At 39.8% G+C, this 27,927-nt stretch overlaps 1 protein-coding gene across 2 annotated transcripts in view; it reads left to right on the plus strand.

Annotated features, from left to right (window-relative positions):
* The first annotated feature begins 5,592 nt into the window (after window positions 1-5,592).
* Window positions 5,593-27,927, plus strand: part of shroom1 (shroom family member 1) — a 45,044-nt gene continuing 22,709 nt past the window's right edge. The window contains exons 1-2 of one of the 2 annotated variants that reach the window (XM_004912831.4): window positions 5,593-5,815; window positions 27,125-27,193. The gene's annotated coding sequence lies outside the window, so the exon portion shown is untranslated. The remainder of the gene's footprint in view (window positions 5,816-27,124; window positions 27,194-27,927) is intronic. The other variant, XM_002935260.5, reaches the window with a different exon arrangement.

The raw sequence follows: 27,927 nt of genomic DNA on the forward strand, positions 1-27,927 counted from the left end.
ATAAAATAGTCATGGCAAGACCAATAGTACTACTGAAAGACATTAAAAGTAAACTGTATATAATTAAGAATAAGAAGTGTGTAACCAGCGGGCCCTCTGCTTGCAAGAACTATAAATACTGTCAGCACAGAACATTCCTTCAGTTGGAACTGCAATATTGTTTGCCTCTGGTGACACAACAAAAAAATAATTATCTTTTTTTTCACTAAAAGATGCTAGAGCTCATTTAAGTTCTGAACTGCACAAGTACAGTTGCCAATAGAAACCAATCAGGTTATTTCTTTCATTTTCTAATTTGGAATATGTTCAAATAAATTGCCGATTTGTTGCTATTGGCAACTGTACCATTGGCAAATTGTGCAATTTAGCACTTATATTCATAATTCAGCCTGCTGCTGTTATGTTTATATTTATGGGCGTTGCACTGGTAAAAGTAAACAACAAATTAAGTCAGCAAGAGCATTAGATGGCCACAAAAGAAATGCCTTTTAATTGCTAATATAATCTTTTCATAAAATACCAGTTTTTTAAAATTGTCAATATTCAAAAATGGTATTTTTTGGAGAAAAAGGATTTAATCTTTTACCATAATCTAGAGATAAGAATAGCTTAGCAAATAAATGTTTCCAAATCTTTCATTTTCTGCATTCCAGTGCCGGGTGAACTAGTATAGCTGTACAAATCTATGCAAAGCTAACATGCCATTAACTGTAATGCTGCTGGGAAAACTAATGTACTTGTTTCTGCATTCTAAACGCCACATTAGCTTAGTTTTACATGTGAAACAGTAGTCACAACAGAACTATTTTGACATATTTGATCTTTCTTAAGCTAAAGGCTAACAATTTTTCTTTTAACTACATCTGGATGTCTGTCAACCATCAATTTTAGACACGACCAGCCCGGTTATGGTATCATTGCTTATATTTGCTAATTGAAATATAACAAAACAGAACTCATCAAACAGACTCATCAAAACAGAGCAGAACTATTGTGGATGACAAAATGGAAGGGAAAAGTCACACAACTGAAAATTACTGATTAGTGTGGGACAGCCATATAGATTCCTTTAGCTGAGGCATGTATTTTATACACAAATAAACATTGCAACTTTAGTAGTCATCAACAGATGAAACTGTATCAATATCCATGCACATCATCCTGGGTTACATCAGCTCAGGCAAGCCATATAGGCAGAGAAGGATTTTTCCATATAATAACACCTTGACCTCTCGCATTACTCTTTTGTGCAAAAATTATAGCTATGTTTCCAAGTCTGGCTTGATATGCAATTGTAATTGAGATTACAGTATCTTTGCTTTCACCTTTTATTATGCATGGAGATTTCTAAATTCATAAAAGCCACAGTTTCTATAAAAGTCCTGAATGAGAAGTTAATTACTTCACATGGTAGGCTACAGTTTGCAAAACACTTTGATATGAAAACTGACTTGTGAAGTTGGGGGTTGTTTATATAGATTATATTGTTGTTCAAGTAGTTTTTCTCTATCCCACACCTAAGCATTAAGCTCTTAATGGAGATATATGTAAATGTCTAAATATTAGCATACATTTAAACCAAATATAGCTATGCATAGGATAAATATATTATGGAGGGTTGTACTAGAATGTCAGCAGAACTCCATTTCTTGCATCCATCTTTAAACTTATACCATATCTGTATATAAAGGTAGCCATTCATGGGCTGATATTGTAGAGTATGCAACTGACAAGCCCATATACTGTACAAGGGTAGATACTAATATCACTATAGCCTTGCATATTATGCTTGTCCAAAAAGGCATTAATAGAACAACCATTTTTGCCGTTTCAAATAAATGTTCAGTTCCCTAAGTATAATGGGGTGGGCTCTAGTTCTCTTCTATGGGAAAATTACCCCCCCCCTTTATCTGTCCATAATGTTCTCTAAAAAATAATCATATCATCTCAAAGATGCCTTTATTCAAGAGAAACCAACTTCAGCAACTGCAACTGAGCCCGCAGCTCCTTGAGACCCATCAGAGATACAACAGCGCCATATTGCGGGTTGGGGGGGGCAGATGTTCAGATGCTGCACCCAACTAATGCAGTTAATGGGTGCAGTTCGGATTTCAAAGTGCCATGGGAAAGTTGTCTGATGTGGTGCTACCCTTAAAGGGAGTTTTTCTTCTTTAATAACACTATTGTGAGACTGCAGAAAGTTCCATACAGCCCTGCACAATGTAGTATTTACAAGCATTACCTATTTGAAGGGGAATGTTGAAAGTCAGTACTCAATCAGTCAGGAATTACATATGCTTAAAGCTATGGAGTTAAATTAGGTAAACTGTATATAATAACCTTTCTTCTAAATACAGAAAGAGAGCAGGCCAGTTCTCACATCCCAGAACACCCACACCCACATCCTGCTGCTTCAGATATCTCATATAAAGTCAATGACCTGATCAACTGAATTAGGCTTTGGGAACAATTTTAGCCTTAAAAGGGAGTATGCACTGGGCATGCTTTAAGCTATTAGGGATATATATGCAAGATTTACTATAGTTATATTAATCCACGTTAATTTTAGTGCCATATTTATCAAAGTGTAAAAATAGTCTATTTTCACCCTTCGATTAACATACCCCTAAATATAATATGAAAGTTAAAAGAGAACAGGGTCTTTATATTTTCACTCTTTTATAAATATCTCCCCAAGTACTAAAAGGTTGTATGTTGACAGACTGTGGCATGGAATTAGAAACAAGAGTTTAAGGGGCAATTATGGCATATATTTAAGCTGAAACTCTTACATTTATTTTGCCTTAGGCAGTAAATACAAGGGTATAGCTTACTGTATTGCTGGGAATGTACATATCCCAGGCTAACCTTTCCAGTTGATCCTGAACTACAACATCATCAGTGTATTGGTCCTATCTACATTTGTTGATCAGATAATAGAAAAGAAGGTGATCTAATTGCTCCTATAAAGTTTACTAGATGGAAGATCTAAAACCCAAAGAACACGGAAGTATTTTCTGGGCTATTAGTTGGAAAACTGTTAAGAAAATATTGCACAAGTTGAATTCCAGCTAGCAAGTTTCAGGCACCGCTCCATAGTTAATCATTCCTAATTTTGTTTTATCTTCTGTATTGTAAGCTCTGAGCTTTCACAGACATCCTGTTAAGCTTTTTCAAAAAGACCAGAGTCCACAAAAAGAATTCTGCTATGTTGCACAGGCAATGTTAAAGTCTGCCTTGTCCATTATCTATATAGACCTACTAAAGTTATTATTATAAACAGATTATAAACTCATAATTCTCATAAAGACCGCTTGTCTTTATGAGAATAAAGAGTAGTAATGGAGAGAAGGCTAGACAACAGTATAGAGATGCATGATAAAGAGAAGTGAATAGGAGTATAAAGGTGCTGAGTGAGGAGAATAGGAAAAATAATACAGAGAGTGGACCCTTGGTCTAAGGCTTTCTGGTGGGCCTCTGGCTTCCCAGTCTGATGCTGTATGTAGGGCCCGAGGAGCATCTGCAATTCAGAAACATTGTAGCCACCATCTATCCCTAATTCTATGAATGGTTCCCTCGCATTGGTACAAATAACCAAGTGTACATACCCTTATTGTATAGAGTCTTCTAGCTGGTATCAGTAAATGATTTTTGCTCATTGCTCTTACTTTTTGCTAGAAATGTTTGCTGCAACCCCTCTGATAAGGAATAAATAAAACATGATTAAAAGATGATAAGTATCAGCACCCTGTTTACTAAATCTTAAGGTGCCCATACATGTTAAGATCCGCTACAGGTGGGCGATATCGGGAGAATCCAGGCTAATTTGATCGATTGAATTATAATGATGGGCATAGGCAAAGTCGGTCCGGGGACCGCATCGGCTCGTTGATGCGGTTCCTGGACCGACTAGATATTCTAACCTGCCCAATCGAGATCTGGCCAATTTCAGGCCAGCTATCGGTCGGGCAGGCCCGTCGGTAGTCCCCATACATGGGCCAATTAGCTGCCGAATCGGTCTAAGGGAACGATATCAGCAGCTAGAATCGGCCCGTGTATGGGGACCTTAAGTTCTTAACCTTATTTTGAAGTTTTGTTAATTGTGGTTACCAAGGATACTTGCCAGTACTTGGAGAACTTTGATATAAAAATATAAAATGTTAAATATAGTTTCCTCTCAAGGCAACTTTGGCAAATCGCGGCGACATGTATGCCATCCCCCGGCGATTTACATTCTAGCCGGTGGGATGGCATTGCTGGGAGATTAGTCGCCTGCGATAACGGAGATTTGTCGTTGCACTACTAGTCTCCCTGTGTACCCCTGCCCTTACACAAACTTACACTTGTACCAAGGCATCCTACATACTGAACAGTCAACAGCAGACCTTTAATAAAGTTGCACTACAAAGCAATGTTCCCTCTAAGGTGTCTGCTCATGCGTCCACACATAAATTTTGATGCCAGCGCACACAACAAATTGTGGTGCACTCAAAGGATTTTGTGGGTAAACACGTTTTGCATTTATTCTGAGCACATAGTTTGAAAATGTGCGCACAAAAATTTTTTTTTGAGCATGCAGCCAAGAAGGAATAAGTGGGAACATTGTGTCTAAGTAGCACTTTCTAGACAGTATACATTGAGGATGCCAAGCCTGGCTATTAATTATATACAACAGTGAGACTGCCTTAGTAGGGGGCACAGAACTGGTTCCCTTTCCTAAAAATCTTTAAAATGTCTCCAGTACAGTTCAGCTGTTCCTTTTTGAGATGTATCTATAAAATATATTAATTTTTATAACAGAACCCCTTACAAACTATGGATATTTTTTTTTTTTTAAATTTGCAATGGTTCTTGTTTAAGTTCATTCCTCTTTATAACATTATGGAGATTCCAGTGACTTCTTGTTACAACCCCAGTGTCGGACTGGCCCACCAGGATACCAGGAAAACTGCCGGTGGGCCCAGGTGTCAGTGGGCCCTCTTGCTTTTAACTATTTCATGGCCATTCCCTATTTCTGTGTGGGAACAATGAAACTTGAAAGATGGTAGTATAGAGTATAGTATGTAGAGAAAAGAGACTAGGATAATAAAGAGTTTGAGGGAGGAATTAAGAGTTCTGAGAGTGGGCCCATGGTTCAGGATTTTTGGTGGGCCCCTTCCATCTCAGTCCGACACAGCCCTGTAAGAACTACTTCATCTTTAGGACCTCACTGACGCTACCAAGCTTACATACATCCATCTTGGGGAGGGTTTCATTATATTTATTTAAATATACTGTACTTTATACCTTAAAAACGTTTTGCAATGAAATGAGTACTTTTGAAAAATTGTAAAAGTAGAGCATTTAGGTAATCGACGTTAATTGTTATTCATTTGTATAAACGTTAAGATTAACCCAAAATATATTTTAAAGTCCGACGTTCTTGTCTCTTCCCTGCTGTACAGGAACTTCAGTAAATACACACCACAAAGCCCCCTTCTCCCTTTAAGACCTGAGCGCACATGGCCCCTTCCTCAGAGATGTTTGGCTCAGGTTAAAATGTTTCCCGTATTACGTCAGAGTTTCAGGTTTTTGCAGCCTGATAACCCCGCCCCCGGCTTGTGATTGGACAGAGTGCCCAAAGCATTCCGGTTACCTACAGCGAGAAAGTAGTCGGTGCCTGAGGGAGAAGCGAGAGCGGCGGATTGTGTGTTTGGAGTGAGGGCGGCTGAAGCGATTCCTTTCATCCCATTGCTACACCGACACTGAACTGCACCACTTAGAACTGGGGGAGGAGCTTTGCTTCAGCTGCCGATGAGTGAAGACAGATATGCAGGTAACGATTTAAGCTGTTGCTAAGATTATTTTGTATATTAACCAGCAGTCACGCTGCTTGTAATGTATTAAGTCCAAATGGCTGACATCTTTGCCTGAGAGCATCTGCTATACGTAGGCTGCTCGCCTTTACCATTTCATTATGTTTCCCGTGTTATATAACTGCAATAAACTGGGAGACACAATGGGACCCGGACACTTTATGGCCACAACAAATATTGTATGTGAAACTAGCTCTGATAGCCACTTAACCCCTTCTGTGCCAAGGCAGGAATTTATAGGCATATGGGACCCAGGCAGTGTATGGCCACAACACATTCTGTATGTGAAACTAGGGTTGCTAGCCACTTTCAACCCCTTCTGTGCCAAGGCAGGAATTTATAGACATATGGGACCCAGGCAGTGTATGGCCACAACACATTCTGTATGTGAAACTAGGGTTGCTAGCCACTTTCAACCCCTTCTGTGCCAAGGCAGGAATTTATAGGCATATGGGACCCAGGCAGTGTATGGCCACAACACATTCTGTATGTGAAACTAGGGTTGCTAGCCACTTTCAACCCCTTCTGTGCCAAGGCAGGAATTTATAGACATATGGGACCCAGGCAGTGTATGGCCACAACACATTCTGTATGTGAAACTAGGGTTGCTAGCTTTAACCCCTTCTGTGCCAGGGCAGGAATTTATAGGTATATAACTTAATATTGTACGCTGGAAAATATTTTCAGTTATAAACTTTGCTTACAAAAATTGCTGTTTCAATGATGATGGTAGAAAAACTGGAGGAACCGATATGTGATTTGCATTGGTGTTACTATCTTACACAGATGTGCTGTGTTTACAGTCATTTCAATTGTAAGCTCTTGTGAGCAGGGCCCCTTTGGTCCAATTTTTATTCTTTAACCCTTGATTAACTATTTTTAAGACTGTTTTTTATGCATTGTTTGTAAGACACTGGGTAACTTGCTGGCGCTATATGAATAAATGATGATCTAGTTGGTCGGCAGCAAAGGGGTGAGGGCTAGAATAGGCAGCTCGGTACAGTGCACCTACCTTGCCTCCTTAAATGTTCAAATGGGTGCTGGCACTGTGATCCTAGTAATGTATGGGCAGATCCTGCCAGCTGCTTTGGTTGTTACTGTCCAAACTGGCCTAATTTTGCTGTGTATGGGTTCCTTGACCCATGCAAAACAGATAATGGGACTAAAGGTTTTGAAAAGTTGCATCTGACAATGTGCATTATAAATGGCATCTGTGAAATTGAGTCAAAATTAGATAGGACTCTAATTTCCACTCAACTAGAGTGATACCAACGTACATGTCAAAGTATCCCATTTATTTTGCTGTATGAAGACGACGGGGAGCTCTGTGTCATTATCAGAACTGCATTAAAATGGCAATTTCTATGGCGAGAAGGATGTTAGACATGTTGTACTCAAGGCCGGTTTGGAAGCCAGCATCTACAAGCAAATTGTACAAGATAGGCAGGTGTATGGTACTTGCAGCTTTGAATGTTAAAACTCTTTGTCCTGTGTACAGCTAGTATACATTATGATAATATAATAATTTGGGTTGAAAATAGCCCATCATGGTTATTATTTTGGTGAAACCTGCCTAACTGCTAATTGACCTTGAGAAAGGTAAAAAAAAAAAACATCTGAAGCCTCAGTTTGCCTCAGAGGGGAAATATACACACTTACACCAAGATGGCAATCAGACTGGTCCCTGGAACAGATATATACTAAGACATATTTTCAGTAACTCTATGTTTTGAATATTCTGATGGAACCACCTTTCTTCTAATATCCATGGGTTTCCTCATGTCTCCTGGAAGGACCTACTGGTAAATAAAACATCAGTGCATTGTGCAGTCCCCTAATATATTTATATATAATTAGCATATTTCCTCCTTCTCCAGTGTTCCAGTGTAAAAAACCCCAACTTGGCCAGTCTTTCTTCATAGCTGAGACCTTCTATACCCATAACCAGTTTTGTTGCTAGTCTTTGGACTCTCTTTAATTCAGTAATATCCTTTGAGCACTGGAGACCAAAGTTGAACGGCATATTCTAGATGGAGCCTTACCAGCACTTTAAGGGGGAAGGATGGCCCTCTCCTCCCACTTATCTATACTTCTATTATAATGTAGGTTAATATCTACAAGAGAACAAACAGTACAAAATAAAACATGCCCTTGGAGCTTTCCTGTATTATACTTGAATTATAGAGTAGTGATGCCAAGTTTTAGTTAGCAGTTCAGACTGTTGTAATATAATTATAGGCCCTGCCTCAGAAACGGAAGTCACCAATATAGTGCCCACATAAACTTGTGTAAATGTTGTTTGACATTTGACGTAGTGAAACTCACCTGTGCAGTTGATCCTTGAGGCAAAAAAAAAAAAATTTCCATTCAGAGTTAGTGGAACAGTGCTCTTAACTGAATTGTATGCCTGCTCAAATGGTCGAGCCCAGTATTGTAGTAGCCCCTTTCATACACAGATAGAAGAGTGTGATGTTTCGAGCCACAGCAGAGTGGTCTTAGCAGCATTCTCCAACTTTTTGTTACAGCAGTTGTACAGTGTGCACACACATTTGCTAATTGTGTCTCAGTGCGATGGTTGACATGCTTGCTAAGTCATGCACAAAAACCTCAAGCCTCCTCATTGTATCTAGTGAATAATTTACTGAAAACATTCAGATCCCATCTCCGCCAGTATGGCAGTCTGTGTTTGTTATGGCCAGACATAAGAGGTGTTACAGTATAATATCTAAACTTTATATTTTTACTATAATATAATAAAATATACTGACACCTGTGCCTAGTATGAAACACTCAGTGCTAAAATATTAGGATTTTACAAGTATCAGTGGCAAGACATAGGGAGAGTATTTCTTTAATGCCACATTATTTCCAATGCAGCTAAATACTGATCTAGATTCAGGTTGCATCACATGGCATATAGGTAATAGTTAGAAATAGGTACAAGACCTCATATAGGCCCTGTTTCCTGATGAAGTAATTCACAGATGCACTTTGCTTTCCTTTTTACTGAGCAAGCGCCTGAGTCATTTCTAGGTTGTTTCCAAGTAACTGCGGTCACTCACGGCATTTCTCATGTGGGAGTGTCACAGATGGCAGGTACAGGTGGAACTAGAAAATGAATTACCTGGAGCAGGGGGTGTGTTTAGTAATTTTTAGTAATTGCTTCACTTTCTTTCGTCCTATACCGTGACATCTGATGACACCCCAGACGAGACATTGTGCTTTTCTTGTAGTGTGGTAGTTCTATATTTTCTGCTTTCTGACGTGCTCCTGCGACCATAACCATTCTGTTTGGGTGCTGAGTCTGAAGGCAATTGTTTGGTTTACACCCTATTTGCAATCGTTGTAGACAGTAGACCTGATGTTGCATTGTAGCATATGGAGCATGTCCTACAAAAGGTAAGCAATAAATTCTAATATATATTTGCACAAAAGGGAAAACTCCGAAGATATTTCCGAGTGCCTTGACCTGTATAGAAGCACCTGAGTTGCGGCCTTGTGGTTTTATATTGACTGAGAACTCTTTTGTGACTTCTAACAAATATATATATAAACTCTGGATATGAAAGACCAACATACTCTGTACTTTTTGTGTTATACTTTATGCTAATGTGTTCACATGGGAGCAAATGCATTTTAAATAATAAAGAACAAGTAACTACAGGTATCGGACCCCTTATCCGGAAAACCGTTATCCAGAAAGCTCCGAATTACGGAATGCCCGTCTCCAATAGACTCCATTTTAATCAAATAATTCAGAATTTTAAAACTGATTTCCTTTTTCTATGTAGAAATAAAACAGAACCTTGTAATTGATCCCAACTAAGATATAATTAATCCTTATTGGATGCAAAACAATCCTATTGGGTTTAATTAATGTTTTATTGATTTTTTAGTAGACTTAAGGTATTGAGATCCAAATTACGGAAAGACCCCTTATCCGGAACACCCTTGGTCCCGAGCATTCTGGATAATGGGTCCTATACCTGTACTAATGAGTTTATATATCACTACTTTATTGTGACTACAGCAAATGTCTGTTTTAACTGATGATAAATATGCATCCGTGTTTTCATTATCTTTGCATTGATTTGATGCTTATCTTTCAGAGAGTATATCTATCCCAGGGTTTTGAGTTGTATAGCTAGGCTTATGGTTTGCTAATACTTTCTTTAATATATCTGGTGTAATTTTAGAAGCTTTAGAATTGGGCTGTCCAACTGGAGGTCCATAGGCTTTGTAAGTTCTATTTATTTCCCCTCTGCCTGTCTGTGGATTCCATAGACCCTTGAGTATGACATCATGATGTTAATATATTTCAGCACCGAAATGTGCAGGTATGGGATCTGTTATCCGGAAACCCATTTCCAGAAAGTTCCAAATTATGGGAATGCCATCTCTCATAGACTCTATTATAAGTAAATCATTTTTTAAAATGATTTCCTTTTTCTCTGTAATAATTAAACAGTACCTAGTACTTGATCCCAACAAAGATTTATTTAATGTTTAACTGATTTTTTTAGTAGACTTATGGTATGGAGATCCAAATTACGGAAAGACCCCTTATCCAGAAAACTCCAGGTCCCGAGCATTCTGGATAACAGGTCCCATACCTGTACTATGTTAAAGGGCAACTTTACCCAAACACAACGTAAGATTTTTTTCCAAAGATAAACATAATTTCAAGCAACTTTGCATTATACATCAATTAAAAAATATGCAGCCTTTTCTTGATTTTTAATGTAATAATATGGTTTGGAACAGTTTCCTAAACCGGGCCCCTGTTCTCCTGCTGATCTGGTTGACTACTTTTTTTTTAAAAAAGAAAAAAAATAATAAAAAGTAATAGTAGTCGACTTTCCTCAGCCTGCCTTCTGCCTGCATCCACCAAATCCTACAATTTCCTGCTCACGTGATGTCTATAAGGAAGGGAACATCACAATGCAATGCATTGTGGGTTATGTAGTTTGTGCATGTTGTCTGTAAGCTGTGAGGAAGTTTTTACAATTTGTAACATCAATGTTTTAGTCCCTCCTCCATCGCCAGGATTTCGTATGATGCAGAAAGAGAATAACCTTTATGCATCCAGATTTTGGCATATAAAATAAGAACAGAATACAGTGATAGGTATATTAGGGGTTTTGTGTTGTGTGGGGAACAAATTTTAACCTTCTAATGTCAGAAACCTGTCCGAAGATGTGATTTTTGTTTGTTGTCTACAGAAATGTAGGATCACTGTGCTAATTTTTATTGTTATAGTCCCATACAGATCTATATCTCTTTATTTCGTTTTCTTATCCTGTCAAGAATAGCTGTTCTTGCTTTTGTTATCACCATTATAGTTGGTAATTGATATGCTTTTATAATAAGATGTCACATGAGATAGAGTCATATATCCTTTACTCCCTGAGGCCATCTCATCTGTAAAAGAATGCTAATAACCCTCAACAATGGTGTTCAAAATTGCACCACACTGGAGCCCTGCAAACCATCAGGGCCTTGACGTTTCCTTCTTTGGTATTACCCAAAAGGTTGCACTGATATCTAGTATCAGTGCTGTTAAAGGGAAATCTACCCCCACCACACTCCTTCTTTTTTTTTTTTTAAGTTTTAGCTTCCTTTCACAGCACATAGCTCCCACTACATAAAACATTGCTGGCCACCCATGTCTGCTCTGTAAATGTAGGGTTAGCAGCCACCATGTTTGCACAGTCAAATCCAGCGTCTTCCTGGGACCAGTTTGTCTTCCATTGCCTGTGCTTTGCAATCACTGCCAGGGAGCCATATGCCAGATATGATGTGGCCAAACATGGTGGGTGCAGATTACCTGTAACTTGTCCTGGGCCCTTTGTTTCATAGGCCCCCAGGGGGAGCTAACATGGAGAGTGTGGGTTTAGTATTCCCTTTAACACACATGGTTTTTATATTGCAGATATCAATAAAAGAATACACCTATATACAAAGTTGATGTGATATTTTCCTAGTTTATAAGGCTAAATAGGAATATGGGAAGCTGCCATGTTTCAAACAATATTTAATTCCATCGCCATTCAGAAGATATTGGCACAGTGGCATATACGCCATCACATGGTAAGCGAGGATAATGAAATCCTTTGTGATGATAAAACAAAATGGGCATCTTCGCTCCGTCGTTTATCTCCATGGCAACAGTAAATAGTCTGCTTGCTTCAAAATGATGGGCTCCTCTCATCTTCTAAGCAATCTATTAAAAGGCTAATAAAAGGGAGGCAAACAAGCATCCAGTTAATTATTTTTGTTCTTTTAGATCATTTATTTCATTGAAAAGCTCTTGATCTAGATGAAGCTGTCGTAGAAGAAATTACAAACTCCACTGACACATTTTATTTCGTTTTTTTTTACCAAAGTGCAGAAATAGAAGACAAGGTGAAATTCTCCCCTCTGCCAAGTTATGTGCCAGGCTTTTAATGGCTTGTTTATAAAGGCCACTTTAAATGCAGTGGTGGCAATAGCACCAGACTTACACAGTTATTCTGGGGTGAAATGTTGCACATTTTATGTAGCCAATTTTCAAGGAAGCTCTATGTGGTAGGACCATACAGTAGGCTTGAAGCACAGTTCTGGGGTGTGCTGACTAAACGCCATCTGTAGACCTGTGTTACCCTTGTTAGGGATCATGGGAAAATGAAAGGAATTTGATCAGATTGCCATATAAAATATCATATATGTCTCGGGTTGAAACTTTTGGAGCAGTTGTTAGCTTTGATCCCATTTGTTCACGCGGCCGGAAAGCTTACATGGTGCTCTGTGGTATGTAACACACAACTTGGTATGTCCCCCTCCCTCGTGCTTTATATTCACCGCACAGCCGCTTTGTGCTGAGCAACATAAAACTTCATTTTTATAGCCGGTCATCAGATTTCATCCCCACCCTTCTTTGGCATGCCTGCCTGGCAACTGCCCGTGTGGTACGGCAAAGCCTCTACATTCTGATGCTCTGATTAGGAATTCCAGAATCTGGAATAATGCGCCTGTTCTTTTGCCCTAAAGAGTTCAGTGTTAATGACCAGTCCAGGCATAGTTCAAATCTCTGAGAGATTTATAGGGCTATGGTCTCCTCAATAAAATCTTCCCAGCTAAATTCCATTGCTGGATACCTCTGTAATGAGAGCAGGACTATTTTGTATTCAGCTATTGTACTAACTTATAGAAAGGCACAGGCTCTCACCATCTTGCATTTTGTTTGCTTAGGGTGCAGAAAGGTGTAGGCTCTTACAAGAACACTGATTTAGAAGAAATCTAAAATGGAAGTATATATTTTTGACAGGAAGAATAGTATTTGTTATATGCAGGAATTTGGAATATTTTTTTTGTACTGATAACTGATTTTTCAGATTAATATACCATACTTATAGTCTTACATTTGCTGGCAAGGGACAATTACTTATGCTTGTTAGCAGGGAAATAAAATGTGCTTTCCCTAACTGAAACTTGTTTAAGTTACAGCGTTTAGGCCTCGTTCATATACGTGGTTTTTTTTGTGATTGCAGTCATAGTAACTGCCTCTATGTAAAGTCATCCTAGTGCTTGTATGTGTTGATTTCTGCTGAAGCACAGTGTTGTATGTATATGTATGTATATCTTTATTTATAAAGCGCTACTTATGTGCGCAGCGCTGTACAGTATAATACATTAATACAAACAGGGTGTTAATAAGATAATAGATAAATACAAAGTATAATAATAAATACAGATAAATACAGCAGCAATAAGTTAAGATTCGAGGACACAAGAGGAAGGAGGTCCCTGCCCCGTAGAGCTTACAATCTATATGGGAGGGGTAACTTACAGACACAAATAGGCAAATATAAGTGCTGTAGATCACAGTGGGTGACATTACAATATAAGTGCCAGTTCCCAGATCAGGTGATGGGTGAGTGCCCCAAAAGGTAGTCTTTAACCTTAGTTTTAAAAAGACTGGGGGAGGATTCTCTCCGGAGGAAATCAGGGAGGGCATTCCAAATGTAGAGGGCAGCCAGGCAGAAAGGTTTAAGGCGGGAAACCGCAGTAGTAGTGGGGGGCGCAACCAAACGATTGCTCTGCGAGGAACGAAGGAGTCGGCCGGGAACATACGGAGACACAAGGGACGAGATGTAGTGAGGAGCAGAGGAATGGAGGGCCTTGAAGGTTAGGAGAAGGATATTAGGAGGATATTCTTTGTTTGATAGGAAGCCACGATAAGGACTTTAGCAGGGGAAGGGCCTGAACTCTCCTGGATGAGAGGAGGAGAATTCTGGCAGCAGTTTTTAATATAGACTGTAGGGGGGAAAGATGGGAGTTAGGGAGGCCGGTTAATAGCAGGTTGCAGTAGTCCAGTCGTGACAGGATGAGAGCATGCATGAGCAGCTTAGCTGTTGCAGGAGAAAGAAAGGGACGAATTTTGGCAATATTGCGTAAGAAAAAGTGACAGGTTTTTACAGTGGTGTTAATGTGGTTAGAAAAGGAGAGACTGGAGTCAAAGATCACCCCCAAACAACGCGCCGAATCGACGGGGTTGATGAGGGTGCCATCAATAGAGATAGAAAAGGGGGGGTAGGACCAGGCTTAGGCGGTGTAACTGGATGTGGTCCTACTCATAATCACAATGGCACAAGATTTGAAGCATGTTCTTAGTATCTGAACCAAAGTTTTAAATATAGCTTCGTAGGAAAGCATGCTTCCTTTAACCCATCATGGGTGGTGAAAGGCTGATAACCTGAATGTATACAATACGTGGCTCTCATTTATGGTATGTGGGCATACTGGCAGGTTTCTAAAACCAGCTTCTTGCAGATTTGTGTCTACAACTAAATGTGTGTGGTTGTTGGATTCATGGGACTAGTCTGCTGAGTACTCTTTAGGCTAATACCACACATGGCGGATTGATAGGCCAATAATCTGCCCTACAGTTCATTCAGTGCTCTTCTGTGTCTGCACTTGGAGCCACTGTGTCGGTGGATGCATATCGACGCTGAAAGCCAATCTTTGTGCCTGCACCCAGGCCCGTGTTGAGGCTCTGGGTGCAGACACAAAAGAGCACTGATTCAAGCGTATGGTTAGATTTTCGGCCTGTGTTTATACTGAGAATCCTCCACTTGTGGTATAAGATTTAGTGCTCATGTTTAGATTTATGCTGTTGGCTCACCCCTCTGTGCTGCCTCGGGCTCACCCCTCTGTGCTGCCCCTTTCTTCCTGGGATGCTCCTAGCAACTTCTCACATTAAGAGAATAAGCACTAGCACCATTTGACCACCCCCTTTTTGTTTTCAGTCTTTGGTGTATCAGCCAGCAAGAATAATATTACAAACAATGAAAGTCAAATAGAAACTAGTCCTAGTGGAAGAAAGTGCCTCACCAATATGTTTGTTTCACTCCCTGCACTACTTTTTTAAAAATGTTTCCCCTTTCTATGTAGCATATACCTTAAAGCCCTATTGCATAAGTTTACAGTGGCATCCAGATTATGTGGGAGTGTCAGCTCCTGCGGGATTCTCAAATATCATCCATGACAATTATACCCGTGGCTGCAGGTGGAAAGGATCATTTCAACACTTGCATCTATTGTTAGAATAAAGCTCCATGGATTATTTAATCCTAGCGAGGTCACTCGATAATGTTATAGCTCCCAACAAGACTTCTTGTTTTATTGGGTAACTAAATCTGCCCTAGAGACAAAGGAGTTTTGCATATTTTTATGTAGAAACATGTTTTCTGTAACTTCGGGGCTTCAATGAATAATGGCTGGATTGATTCTCCCCTCCTTTAATTTTCTGCCTTCCAGTATGTGCAGCTGCAATACAAATAGAGCACTGTAGGTTTTTAGTTTAATTAGCAGCCCCACATGGAGAACAAAGATGGCTGATCATTTTATGTTCCAGTCAGACAGAAATGTATCATTTCACCTATCCCAAGATCCTTTAACTTGGCATCCTTTCAAATTAAAAATGGGTTTAACTATGACAAGGGAATTTGCTCCCTTTCCAATCCGGATTAGAAGACGCCATAACTAGTACATTGGGCTTCTGGTATGAAAGTGAAAAACCAGATTTTAGAATAAAATATCCAAATTTGTGACATAGATTATGTACCCTGCCATGATACATGATACACCCTGCTTTAGCTTTCTGTCACTACTTTAGCTTATGCATCTGCCTTTGTTCCAGTTTGTTTTAGGGAACCTTTAGGGCAGTGGCAGACGGTGAGATTAGTTGCCCCGCGACAAATCTTCCTTACCGCGGGCGACTAATCTCGCCACAATGCCATTCAACCGGCAAGAATGTAAATCGCCGGTGGGATGGCATACGCTTTGCTATGGTTGCCCAAATTTGCCTCTCAAGTTGTCTTACGGTCTGCTTCTTCTGTAACAGTGGGGTTTGTCAGACTCTTGGGTTACTCCCAATTGACCAATTGAAAAATTGTTGAGAAACCTCTTCTTTTCTCTTATGTATCAGCTGTTATGATGCAATAGAATTTTATTTGTATTAACTTTGTCAAATTACTGTTGGCTCTAGGAAAGAGATGATATGACATTTCTTTGTAAGGTAAGGCAGACTTCTTGGGTTAAAGCTCTACTTTCTCAACATTTGATTAATATTTATATATTTATATGTAGGTACATAAAACTTTTAACATCCTGATGCAGTTATGAAGTACCCTTGAAGACAAGACTACTGTAGGTCTTTAGGCTGCCTCTTTCATTGCTCTGGGCTCTCTTGGGGTGAGGGGTTGCCTACCATATTGGAGACCTAAGGGTTTTCTGAGCATTTGTATATAATGTACTGGTAAAACTGTGTATTGCCTTCATAAACGCTACTATGATAAGTATACATAGGCTGCTCTGTAGCCATAGAGGGAAATTGATCAGATAGTAATGTGTGGCCGGCCCGATAACCATGGGACCCGTGGGTTTGGGCTGACCTTGGCACATCACTTGCGGGTCGTGGGCGGGTTCGAGCTTTTCTACTCACCCTCCCTGCCTGCAACCTAACACTGCTGACTTCCTCTTCAGGCTTGTGAATTTATAGATGCGTGCCCAGCATGCCCTGCCCCTTTTGTGACATCCTTGCGGGGCAGACAGGCACGGGTCTATAAATAGAGGGGGGAAACCGGGGCGGGTAGGGTTTTGGTTGGGTGCAGGTTGAGTTTTTCTCAACCCGCACATCACTGATAGCAGATGTAATATGGGGCGGGTGTTCTCAAGAAATACTTTATTTTTAGGAGCTAAACAAACTGATCCAAACTGTAAATGTAAATATGAAAAATCATTTTATGAAATGACTGATCCTGTGATTCAGAAATGTTGATACAGGTTTCCAGGTATTGTGGTGTGTTGCTGTGTGGTTCGGTGCCCGTGGGTTCAGATGCCATTATAAGAGCAGATGTAGTTTCTCCTTGGTTAGCATCAAGTGATCCCCGCACACAATGCCTTGGGATTCTCACCCAGCTGCTACGGAGATGCTCTCGCTTCGCACATGCCAAGCTCAATTTGATACCAGTTATTTTTTTTTTTTTGGTATTTTGTTGACAGGTGCTTTTGTTCCCAAGGCTTCTTTCATGCTGAAATATAACAGAGGTCACTTCTTAGAAAGAACTTTCATAGAGTTCAAAATTAGACTTTTTTTATAATTATTTTTTTTTAATTGTAAAGCATAATAGTATTTAATTAATATTCTAATATGGGCCTCAGGTGTGTCCAACCTAAGGGCTGTTAAACTTCAATTGCCAAATCCTACTGATGGCTGTTGGCAGGGTTGCTGGGAAATATATTATAATATATTTCAAAAGAAGCTGGAATTGTTCACATTTATGCAAATTTTTTCTCCATCCCTGTTAAAAAATGCATTTGTGTAGTGTGCCTTTTTCTCTTCCTCCAAAATACGGTTTCAATGAATGGGGCCTCCATGTCCAAGTGCCATAGGGTGCAACATGGTTCTGAAAAAATTAAGTATTTTCCCTGTAAGTTCCATTCATTTTGATGGCATGGCATGCTGCACAAATAGTGCATATTCTGCAACAGCCTAGGGTGGCACTTGTGGGCGTGAGGGGGCTGTTCTGCATGAATAGCAAGAATGCCTGTCCAACTAGACCAGCCATTATATGGCCAGCTATTCTGTTATTTCACTACGGCAGCAAATGCAGTTATTCTACAATAAATATTGAAAGGCATGTTGAGAACCATGACTTAAAGCCTTTTGAGTAGTGAATGCTTGCGAGTAATGGGGTTTGCAAGAATACTGGGTATTTTAGATTAGTGGCAAAATATTATGTAGTCCTGTGGACATTTCATGTATTCACTATTATGCAGTAGCATTTTATTACTTTATCTATTGAGTAGTCCTGTTAGGTATTTTTCTTGCCTTGTACTTATAGTCAGGCGATGAGATATTGTTCTGTATATTTCATTAGATTATGTTCTACCATATCACTGCACTGTATCCCATTTTATTTATAATATCCAATACCCAAGGACAAATTTTAATTTTAAGATACTTTAGCAAAGAGCCCTGTTCAGTTCCTGCGTCCCCTGCTTATGGAGCGATCTTGTAATTCCATAGAAGGATTCTGTTTATAATATAACTCGATGAACAAGGCAGAAATGTGAAACGTATTAGAAGGCCGTACTGTGCAGTTTTCTTATCGCAGGGGGATTTGGCCAAACAGAACGGCCTCCATAACAGCTATTTTGAATCTTCTCCGTAACTAAATGCCGCTTGCCTTGTTTTATAATTTATTTAAGATGAGCTCACAAAGGCTCCTTTGTCCATTATGTTACGTGTGCAACAGGATCTCTTGTAGGTTCTTTAGCCTCCTGCAGAACCATGGGGGGAAGCATCTGACGAAAGTTAAAGTAGGTTTTGGCCCATTAATAGCATTAGAGACAAACTGCCTCTTTATGGGGCCAGTATTTTATTACAATCCACAAATCAGAATGCAAAGTAGGAAAAATAGCATGTCTTATAGCAGGCCTGCTGGGTATTCTTGTTTCCCTGCCCCTTGATCATCTTGTATAGGGTTTTGTGAAGCATGAAATTGGTGGAACTTTGGTTTCTTTTACCATTTGACCAATGACAGGTGTTATACAAAGTTACAGGGAAGGGAATATTGTTCAGCTGACTTTTTTACAGGCAATGTTCAGTTCAATTTCAAATAAAAACAGATTTTGTATCTTTTGTTTAAGAGAATGATACAGTTTCCTTTATTATTAATTAATTATATCTAAGTTAGGATCAAGCACAAGGTACTGTTTTTTTAATGCAGAAAAAAAGGAAATTATTTTTAATTTTGAATTGTGATCTATGGGAGATGGCCTTCCTGCAATTCAGAGCTTTTTGAATAATGGATCAATTACTTATTTAGTAAATATAAGAGACTTCTGCTGCAAAATCTGCACAACCCTGCCTTCCCTTAGTGCCATGGCTTCTGTATAGGTTAAGGTGGCCATACACTGGCCGATTCTAGTTGCTGATATCAATCCTTTAGATCAGTGCTGTCCAACTGGCGGCCTGCGGGCCGCATGCGACCCCCCTCTGTGTGGCCCCCCACCTGTCTGGCTGCTTTGATGGTTTACTCTTGTGTAAGCTTTAAATGGTATCAGTACTGTGATTAACTGCCCCCCCTGCATGGTTCTCACCTCAGATTCAGGCTGTAATCAGGCTGTATTGTTTAAATATGTAATCCCCTGTGTTGTTCACACCTTTTAATCTCTGCATTGTTCTCCCCCTGCAGTGTTCACACCTCAGGCTCAGGCTGTAATTGCCCCCATTGTTCCCCTGTTCATACCTCAGGAGCAGTAGAAACCCACAAATAATCCCTGCATACTAAAAAAGAACATATACTGAGGTGGTACTGCAATTAAAAAGTTTTTTAATATATAGTTATTGTGCAGACTGTAGGAGCAGTGCCAGCATTGTGTCACTGTAGGCTGCCTGTGTGTGCCATACAGTATGGCACACACAGGCAGGGTAGGGAAGGCTGAGTATGGCACACACAGGCAGAGTATGGCACACAGGCAAAGTTTGGCACAAGCCAGCCAAGAATGGCACACACAGTGAAAGTATGGCACACGCAGGCAGGGTAGGGAAGGCAGAGTATGGCACACACAGGCAGGGTAGGGAAGGCAGAGTATGGCACACACAGGCAGGGTAGGGCAGGTAGAGTATGGCACACACAGGCCAAGTATGGCACAAACCAGCCAAGAATGGCACACACAGTGAAAGTATGGCACGCAGGCAGGGTAGGGCAGGCAGAGTATGGCACACACAGGCAGGGTAGGGAAGGCAGAGTATGGCACACACAAAGGCAGGGTAGGGTAGGCAGAGTATGGCACACACAGGCAGGGTAGGGCAGGCAGAGTATGGCAGGTTTTTGCTGTACTACAACCATTAATATGGGTATGGTCATGTGATAACATGGGTGTGGTTTCAAGTGGGTGCGGTTTCAAAAAGGGGAGTGGTCAAAACTGGCTTCGATTATCGGCCCTCCACCACGTAGGTCGGAAAAATTCCGGCCCTCGGTACAACAGAAGTTGGACAGCACTGCTTTAGACCCATTCAGCAGCTTATCTGCCCATGTATGGGCACCTACGGGCCTGCCCTACCAAAATATGACCTGTAATCAGCCAGATCTTGATTGGACAGGTTTGATTTTTCCGTCAGATTGGGGACCGCATTGGAGCCAAATGACTGAATTAGCTCAATATTGGCCATCCGTAGGTGGGGGTATCGGGAGAAGATCACCAAGTGAGCAGATTTTAGTGTGTATGGCCACCTTTACTCTTGTACAGTACGCTGGAGAACTGAAATAAAGTGTGTCTGTAGGCCTTTTCCCTGCTCAGCATGCATGCAGAATGGACAGCGCAGCCGTGGAAGGGTCAGCGCCCAGAAAAGAAGAGGCCAGCCTGAGCAGTGGGAAGGGGATCAAGGCTATATTTATAAAAATCTCTGTAGTGCATTTTGAGCATACTGATACAATACTAATGTTGCACAGAGATGAAGCAGACTTGGTGCTGCTAGTTCATTCAGCTTAGTATTCATTTCAGTGGGGCTGTGAATTCTTCTGTCAAGTCTGTTTCATCTAGGTAAGTAGCAGTATCATTTCAATTTTGACCAATAGCACATTTTATTGTCTCCTCTTTCTTGTGGACTGCAGAGTCAGCGTGATTGGAAATGGAATCATTTTGTAACAACATCCCTCCAAGTTGCTTTCTTCCAATATCAAGGTCTCCAGTCTGGCTTTGTGCTGAGCTAAAAGAATATTCTATAACAAAACCTAGGGGCAGTTATTTGTGAGTGAGCCAACAGTGACATTCCCTTAAAGCTGTCAATATAAGGAGAACCTAGCTACAACTAAGTATATATTAATTGAAAACCACCTGAAATTTTTTTAGCATCATTCTGAGAGAGGGTTAAAGGGGTCACCCTAAGAAATAATTCAAAATTCTTTTCTGTTGTGTTTGTTAAGCAAAATAAACTTCACTTAAGTAATAAGCAATATAAATCCTGTTTCCTTCAGTCCTGGAATTACACAATCACATCAAATAGGCAGGTGCCATTTTGTGGACACTGTTATTAAGGCAAGTGTTGTATCACCCCAAAATCTTGTGTATGACCAGAATGGAGGACCAGATGCCCATGCCCATGCCCATGCACTGGCTACATAATTAGATGGTTAGGAGGGAGGGGGAAACTGAGAGCTGAATTGAAAGTTAAAGGAAATGTAACATTACATTTTTTCAAGTAAAAAAGCTATTCTACTTTTGATTGATCGAGCCTAGCCTTCTTTCTGTATAGGAAGGAGTCAGGCAAGGCTCGATCAATCGATCGTTGCATAGTGGATGCAACTCCTTCCTTTGCCGTATTGACGTAGTTCAATTGACAGGAAGCCAAGTTTTAGCAGGTATGTTCTATTAAAGCATTTAAAATACTAAGTGGTTTGCAGGATAGGGCAGTTATTGGTGCAGGGTAGAATAGGTAGAATTAGTGTTACTTTTCCTTTAAAGTACTTGTCTGCCTAGAGGCGGGGCAGGCAATGTATGATTGACAGCTGGGATTTTTTTTTTTTTTTTTTGAAAATTCTTTATTTAACATTTTGTAAATATGGGGAGGGGATACAGAAGGAAAGAAGGGAGGGGTAGGGAGGGGAACATTGCAAATGTTAATCTTTACATTGTTTTACAATTTTATTTTCAAGCAAGCTGTCATCAAGCCATTTCTGCATTTTCCAGTAAATATTCAGTTAGCTATACCTTGTGAATCTTACTTGTAGAATGCCCTTTGTAGATGGCTGTCTTTCGATAATGTGTTATAGTGATTTTAGATATTCTATCCAGGGGGTCCATATTTTCCTATAGTGGTGGCTTTTATTTTGTATCATGAAGGTTACTTCCTCCATTTGCCTAATATCCTCTGTGTTGGCTAGCCATTCTATGAATAATGGGGGGTTTATAGATTTCCATTTTCTTGGAATGATTGATTTCGCTGACTGTAGTAAATGTAGCGTAAGAGGGTCTGAGATGGTGGCATTACTGCGTAGGCGGACATTAAGTAGGATTAGTGCGGGGTCTCCAATATCGAGATTGAATTTCGTAATATGATTTATTGAACCCAAAACCTCAAGCCAATATTGTTGTATTTTGGGACAGGTCTGCCATATATGTGTGTGAGTACCTCTGTGACTATTGCATCTCCAACATAGGTCAGAACTGTTGGGGTACATTCTACTTAGTTTCGCCGGTGTGTAATGCCACCTTGTTACCAGCTTAAAGATCGCCTCATTTGTTCTAGAGGCTCTGGATGTTTTATGCATGGTACTAAAGATTCTGTTCCAGGCTTCCTCCGGTATATTGGTGGCAAGTTCCTTGTCCCATGCTTTACAAAATGACCTGGGTGGTAAGGGCATGGCATTTAATTAGTACCAGTATGCTTTAGAGAGTGGTTTATTAATCATCTTTGAGTCTATCATAATTTGTTCCCATGGGGTCAGAGGTCTATTCCATCTCTGGGGCTTATTAGCTTGTAAGAAGTGGTGAATTTGGTTATAATTCCACGTGTCCCTTGGGTGACAGCTGGGATTTTTAAATGCCTTTATAATGGGTTTGGATGTGTTAATATAAGAATGAATTTGGGTTTCTTGTTAAATTTGAAAAGGACTTTTATTATACAGCTTTTTATGTCTGGGTGACAGATCCACTTTAAGTTTTAATGGCACATGACTTATTCTCTGCTACCATTTTTCAGTCTGAAGATGCAGACTTTATTAATACACAAGACAAGCTGCCTGGTGTTTGTGAATCCCTGAGCTGGGAAAAAAATGCATCAAATCACCCCAGTTCACGCCCAGTTCAGTTTCATGCATGTGATTATTCCTTAAAACTCTTGACTGGTAATCTCCCACACTGGTACATTCATCATCTGCACATACTAGTGCTTTCAGGTGAGGGGGTGTGATTTTTTCCCTCCTATCTTGGGGGATACAAAATGCTCTCAATTACCCTGTTTGTTATTGCTCTTACATTACAATTAATTTCCCGGTATATGTAACAACTGCAAGTTTCTATGAAGTATGTTTATATAACATGCACAAGGTGTGTGAGTAGATATACAAATTTTTTTATCATTTCATACCATGTTTTTGGCACTACATGCCGAGATTCCATTTTCATTCTCGTTTTATTATATTTTATTGGTCACAACATAGGTGTGAAAACAACCCTTGTGTATCAAATCCATCCTTTCATGTCATTTGTAAGGTCTAAAGGTGGCCATACATGCACCGACCTTATTGTATGAAACTACGATAATTAGTGTGTGTATGGTGGGAGATGAGGCAACAGAAATCGATAAAAACCTTGGATATCGGTTGCCTCATCGATTGGGCAGGACTGAAAAATTTCAGGCGCTTTGAAGGTTCCCAAACATCATAAACTTAATGCGGAATCATCAGATAAGGGTAAAGAATTCCTTTGTTTTTACTTGCATATCTGCCGATTCAGCCCTTAACGTTAGTAGAGTGGAAGAATGATCTTTACTACAACCAATGGTTGTGGGAAAGATCATAGTTGTTGCATGTACGGCCACCTTAAATCTAACTCTTTTGTGGTCAATAGCAGTTAAACTTTGGTCTGTATTTATCCACCTTATCGGAGGTCTAGAGTTGGGAGGCCATCACCTAGCTTTATATGCACATGTGGCATGGAATGGCACAAGCACAAATGCCAATATGCCAATATACAACTCTGCAGAAAGTGTAGGTTTGCAGACCTCACACAGCTGCTGTCTCACAGACCTAATGCACAGAGGCGTCTGCTCAGCTGTTACTCTTTTGGATTTGTCTGCGTTTCACAAGCTGAACACTATATTAAACTCAAAGCTATAAACTATTAATGGCAATCTTTTAGTGCAGGCTTTTGTGATAAAAGGAGTGTCACAAAACTATAAGCCACTACAAATGAGGGTTCAGTGAGATCTACTTCTCTGCAGTTGGCCCAGGTTCCACATTATTCAGACAAATCCCCTTTTCTCTAGAACAAAGTGACATAGGGTTGAAAAAAGACCTGAGTCCATCAAGTTCAACCTTTCCAAGTATACCCAGCACACACAAACCCATACTTACCTATCTATACACTCACATACATAAACTATATATACAACCACTAATACTAACTGTAGATATTAGTATTACAATAGCCTTGGATACTATGCTTGTTCAACAACTCATCCAGGCCCCTGTTAAAGGCATTCACAGAATCTGCCGTCGCAACACCACTAGGAAGGGGATTCCCCAACCTCACTGCCCTCACAGTAGTGCACTAACTTCATTTATGGGTCATATTACTCCAAGGATGTCTAGTGTGTCATCAGCACAAGAGCTGGTGCCAAAATCTGTTGCCTTGGAAGAAACTGGCTAAGAATCTGGTGAGAATAAAAGAGAAGGCTGAGACTGAGAAGTAAATGGTGTCCCTTTACTACTTGGAATGCCATGCAGCAATGCTGTCAAACATCAATCTTGGGCAGGCATATGGGTTGGATTTATCTTTTAAATCCATAGTAGGCTCTTTTTTGGTTGCCATTCCTGTGTGGTGACACAATGAAATGCAAATCAGTTGCTATCTTTTATTTAAAGTTATTTTTTCGATTTTCCTTTTGATGTGCTATCTGCCACTGTTAAAATAAACCTACCATTGAAATGATACTGTTCTGAGACTTTTCATTTCTTTGTCATTGGACAAACTTACAAAATCAGTGAGGGGTCAAATAATTATTTCCTCCACTGTAGGTACAATTTGTCAGTATGCACAGTATTCAGCCAAATATTTTATGGATGACTTTGCTATATGGTTTAATGAGAAAGTGATGGGTTCAGTGCATCCCTAGTGTATAGCCTTCTGTTGTACAGCATTGTAAATATATTGGCATTTTGTATTTTCTTGTTAATAATCATTAATTCTGCAGTATTGGTGGGGTTTTTGCCTTTTGGGGAAAAAAGCAGGGAAGTGCAGAGTAACCCCACGCCATCAGTTAGTGTAGGATTTTTGGCAGTAATATCCTTGCAGAGTCTTAAAATATATATGGTTTGTTCTGTTCCGTACAGTACATCATGATCAGCAGAGAAATGTAGACAGGATCAGGATGGGAAAACAGGCTCATCTTCAAAATACAGATGTCTCTTTCTATTTTTACATGGGCGTGCATGCTTTCTGATTTCTCCTGCTGCTCTAATGTAAAGCTGTTGATCATGTCCATAAAGGTTTTAGTTACCCTTTGTCTTATGGTAAAATTGTATGTTTAAAAATGACCTTTAATAACATATAGCCCAAAGGTCAAATCTACATAGAGACATGATTTACCTTGCTAGGGTTCTTCTGGTATCCAAGAATGCATATTAGCAGTCAGCCCTAGTCTACAGATACCCTCTCTGTATAATGAACTGCTATTTTATCAGGGCTCAAAGGCTGTAGCTTAAGCTAAATTCCTGCATGGGCCCAATTTTTTAAACCCAGACCCTCATTTTTGCCGTTTGGACAGGCTACCCGACGAGACCCACAGCAGTAATTAAATAAGAGGGGCAAAAAAAAGTGATAAACATTTAGAAATGTTTAAAGGACAAGTCAACCCAGAATACAATTTTTTTGCTTCATAAAAGAAAACCTAATTCTAAGCAACTTTGCAGTATACATTCATTATAAATGTGTTATGGTTTTTGAGTTATTTGTATTTGTTATTAGAAGTAGTATTTGCCTGACTATTGAAACAGTGTAACATAAGGCGGCAGACTGACAGACCTGCCTTGCTGGAGGAGACTGATCTTTGCAACATTGTTTAAAAAGAAACAACCAGGAGTTTAGCAAATGCTGCTTTCAATAGCAATTACATTTACAAATAACTCTTAAAGCACTAAAACGTCACATTGGAAAGTTGCTTAGAATTATGTTTTCTTTTATTAGGCAAAAATTTATTTTTTGAGTTGACATGTCCTTTAAATGAGTAAAAGTTACTATAGGTAAGACCCACAAGCCGACCCATGACTTGCAAACCCACAGAACCACCAAACCGCATCTCTATCCACATCATAAGGTGCCAAACCCTAGCTTTGGCTTTGTTTATACAGAGCTCTTTATCTCCCTTTAAACAGATTAACCTCTTTACTGGGGGTGAGGGGAAGTGAGTTTTAGGAAAACTAAATTTCAACAATTTTCAGTTAGTGCAAAAGTAGTCAGAATATAAGTCCTATGTATTGTGCTCATGTTTACCAAAGGTGTATAGCACTCAAATCATGGGAGAAGATCTGCAAACATGACCCATTGGTCAGCTGTGCATCCACAACTAGCACAAATACCGATACTGTATATCCAAACTCTAAAGAGCAAACAGGAAATGATCAGAACCTGCATGAATGTTGATGCAGTAGTTGCAGGATTATATATAGTAATGCCTTAATTATTTGTTGTGGAAGACTGGTGATTTTGAAAGAAATAACTAAAACAAGGCCACTTTGCCCAGCACGGTTATCTCAGATTGTTGGGGGTTATGGAACTTAATGTCTGATTAAATACATAATACAAATAGTTTCCATTTATCAGAGTAACTAATGCTAATCTGTTGTGCTGTTAATTGGACTTCTACATTCCCATCTGGCTGTGGTTACTTTTTTTTTTCTAAACATATTTTTACTCATTAGAGAGAAGTCTTTGTTTTGTGTGTTGACATTTGCTCTGTTTGGCTGACAAGATTTACAGTAGATGTTTGGCTTCTACAGGCATTTCATTGTTTCGAGGGCGTTCTAATGCCAACCCTAACCACAAAGTACCCGGCATTCTCCTGGCAGGTCAGTAAATGCTTGATATCTGTTTCAGAGCTAAAAATGTGCACACAGCAAAACACCTTTTGTTATGACTTTGGTAAAATATTAACCACGTTATCGCAGAGTTTCTGCTATGGATGGGGCAAAATATGCATTATCAGGACATACCGTATATACTTGAGTATAAGTCGATCCGAATATAAGCCGAGGTACCTAATTTTACCTAAGAAAACTGGATAACCTTATTGACTCGAGTATAAGCCTAGGGTGGGAAATGCAGCAGCTACTGCTAAGTTTCAATAATCAAAATATCACCAATAAAATTACATTAAATGAAGCATCAGTGGGGTATATGTTTTTAAATATTTATTTTAAAGAAAAACAGTAAACTAGCTCTGTTGGTGGAGAAGAGGGTCAACAAAAACAATATGGTATCAACAATGATGCCTTAAGAGTACTACCCCCTTAGCTCAATGAGCAACCAAGCTAAAACAAAGAGATAAATCCTTCAAAACTATATATAGTTTATATAGAATATAAAGTGTAATGTCTAGTGAAGAATGGGACAGGTGAGGATGGGAGATGAAGATGAATTTGGGAGCGGCCAGGGCACTGGAGGGTCTGGTTGCGGTTGGCCTCATTTGCACACAAAGGACAGAGGGTGCCAGTCTGGAGGGCCCATGGCACCCAACTCGAGAATAAGCCGGGGGTGAATTTTTCAGCACATTTTGGGTGCTGAAAAACTAGGCTTATACTTG

Source organism: Xenopus tropicalis, chromosome 3 (genome assembly GCF_000004195.4).
Source record: "Xenopus tropicalis strain Nigerian chromosome 3, UCB_Xtro_10.0, whole genome shotgun sequence".
In the NCBI taxonomy this organism is placed as follows: domain Eukaryota; kingdom Metazoa; phylum Chordata; class Amphibia; order Anura; family Pipidae; genus Xenopus; species Xenopus tropicalis.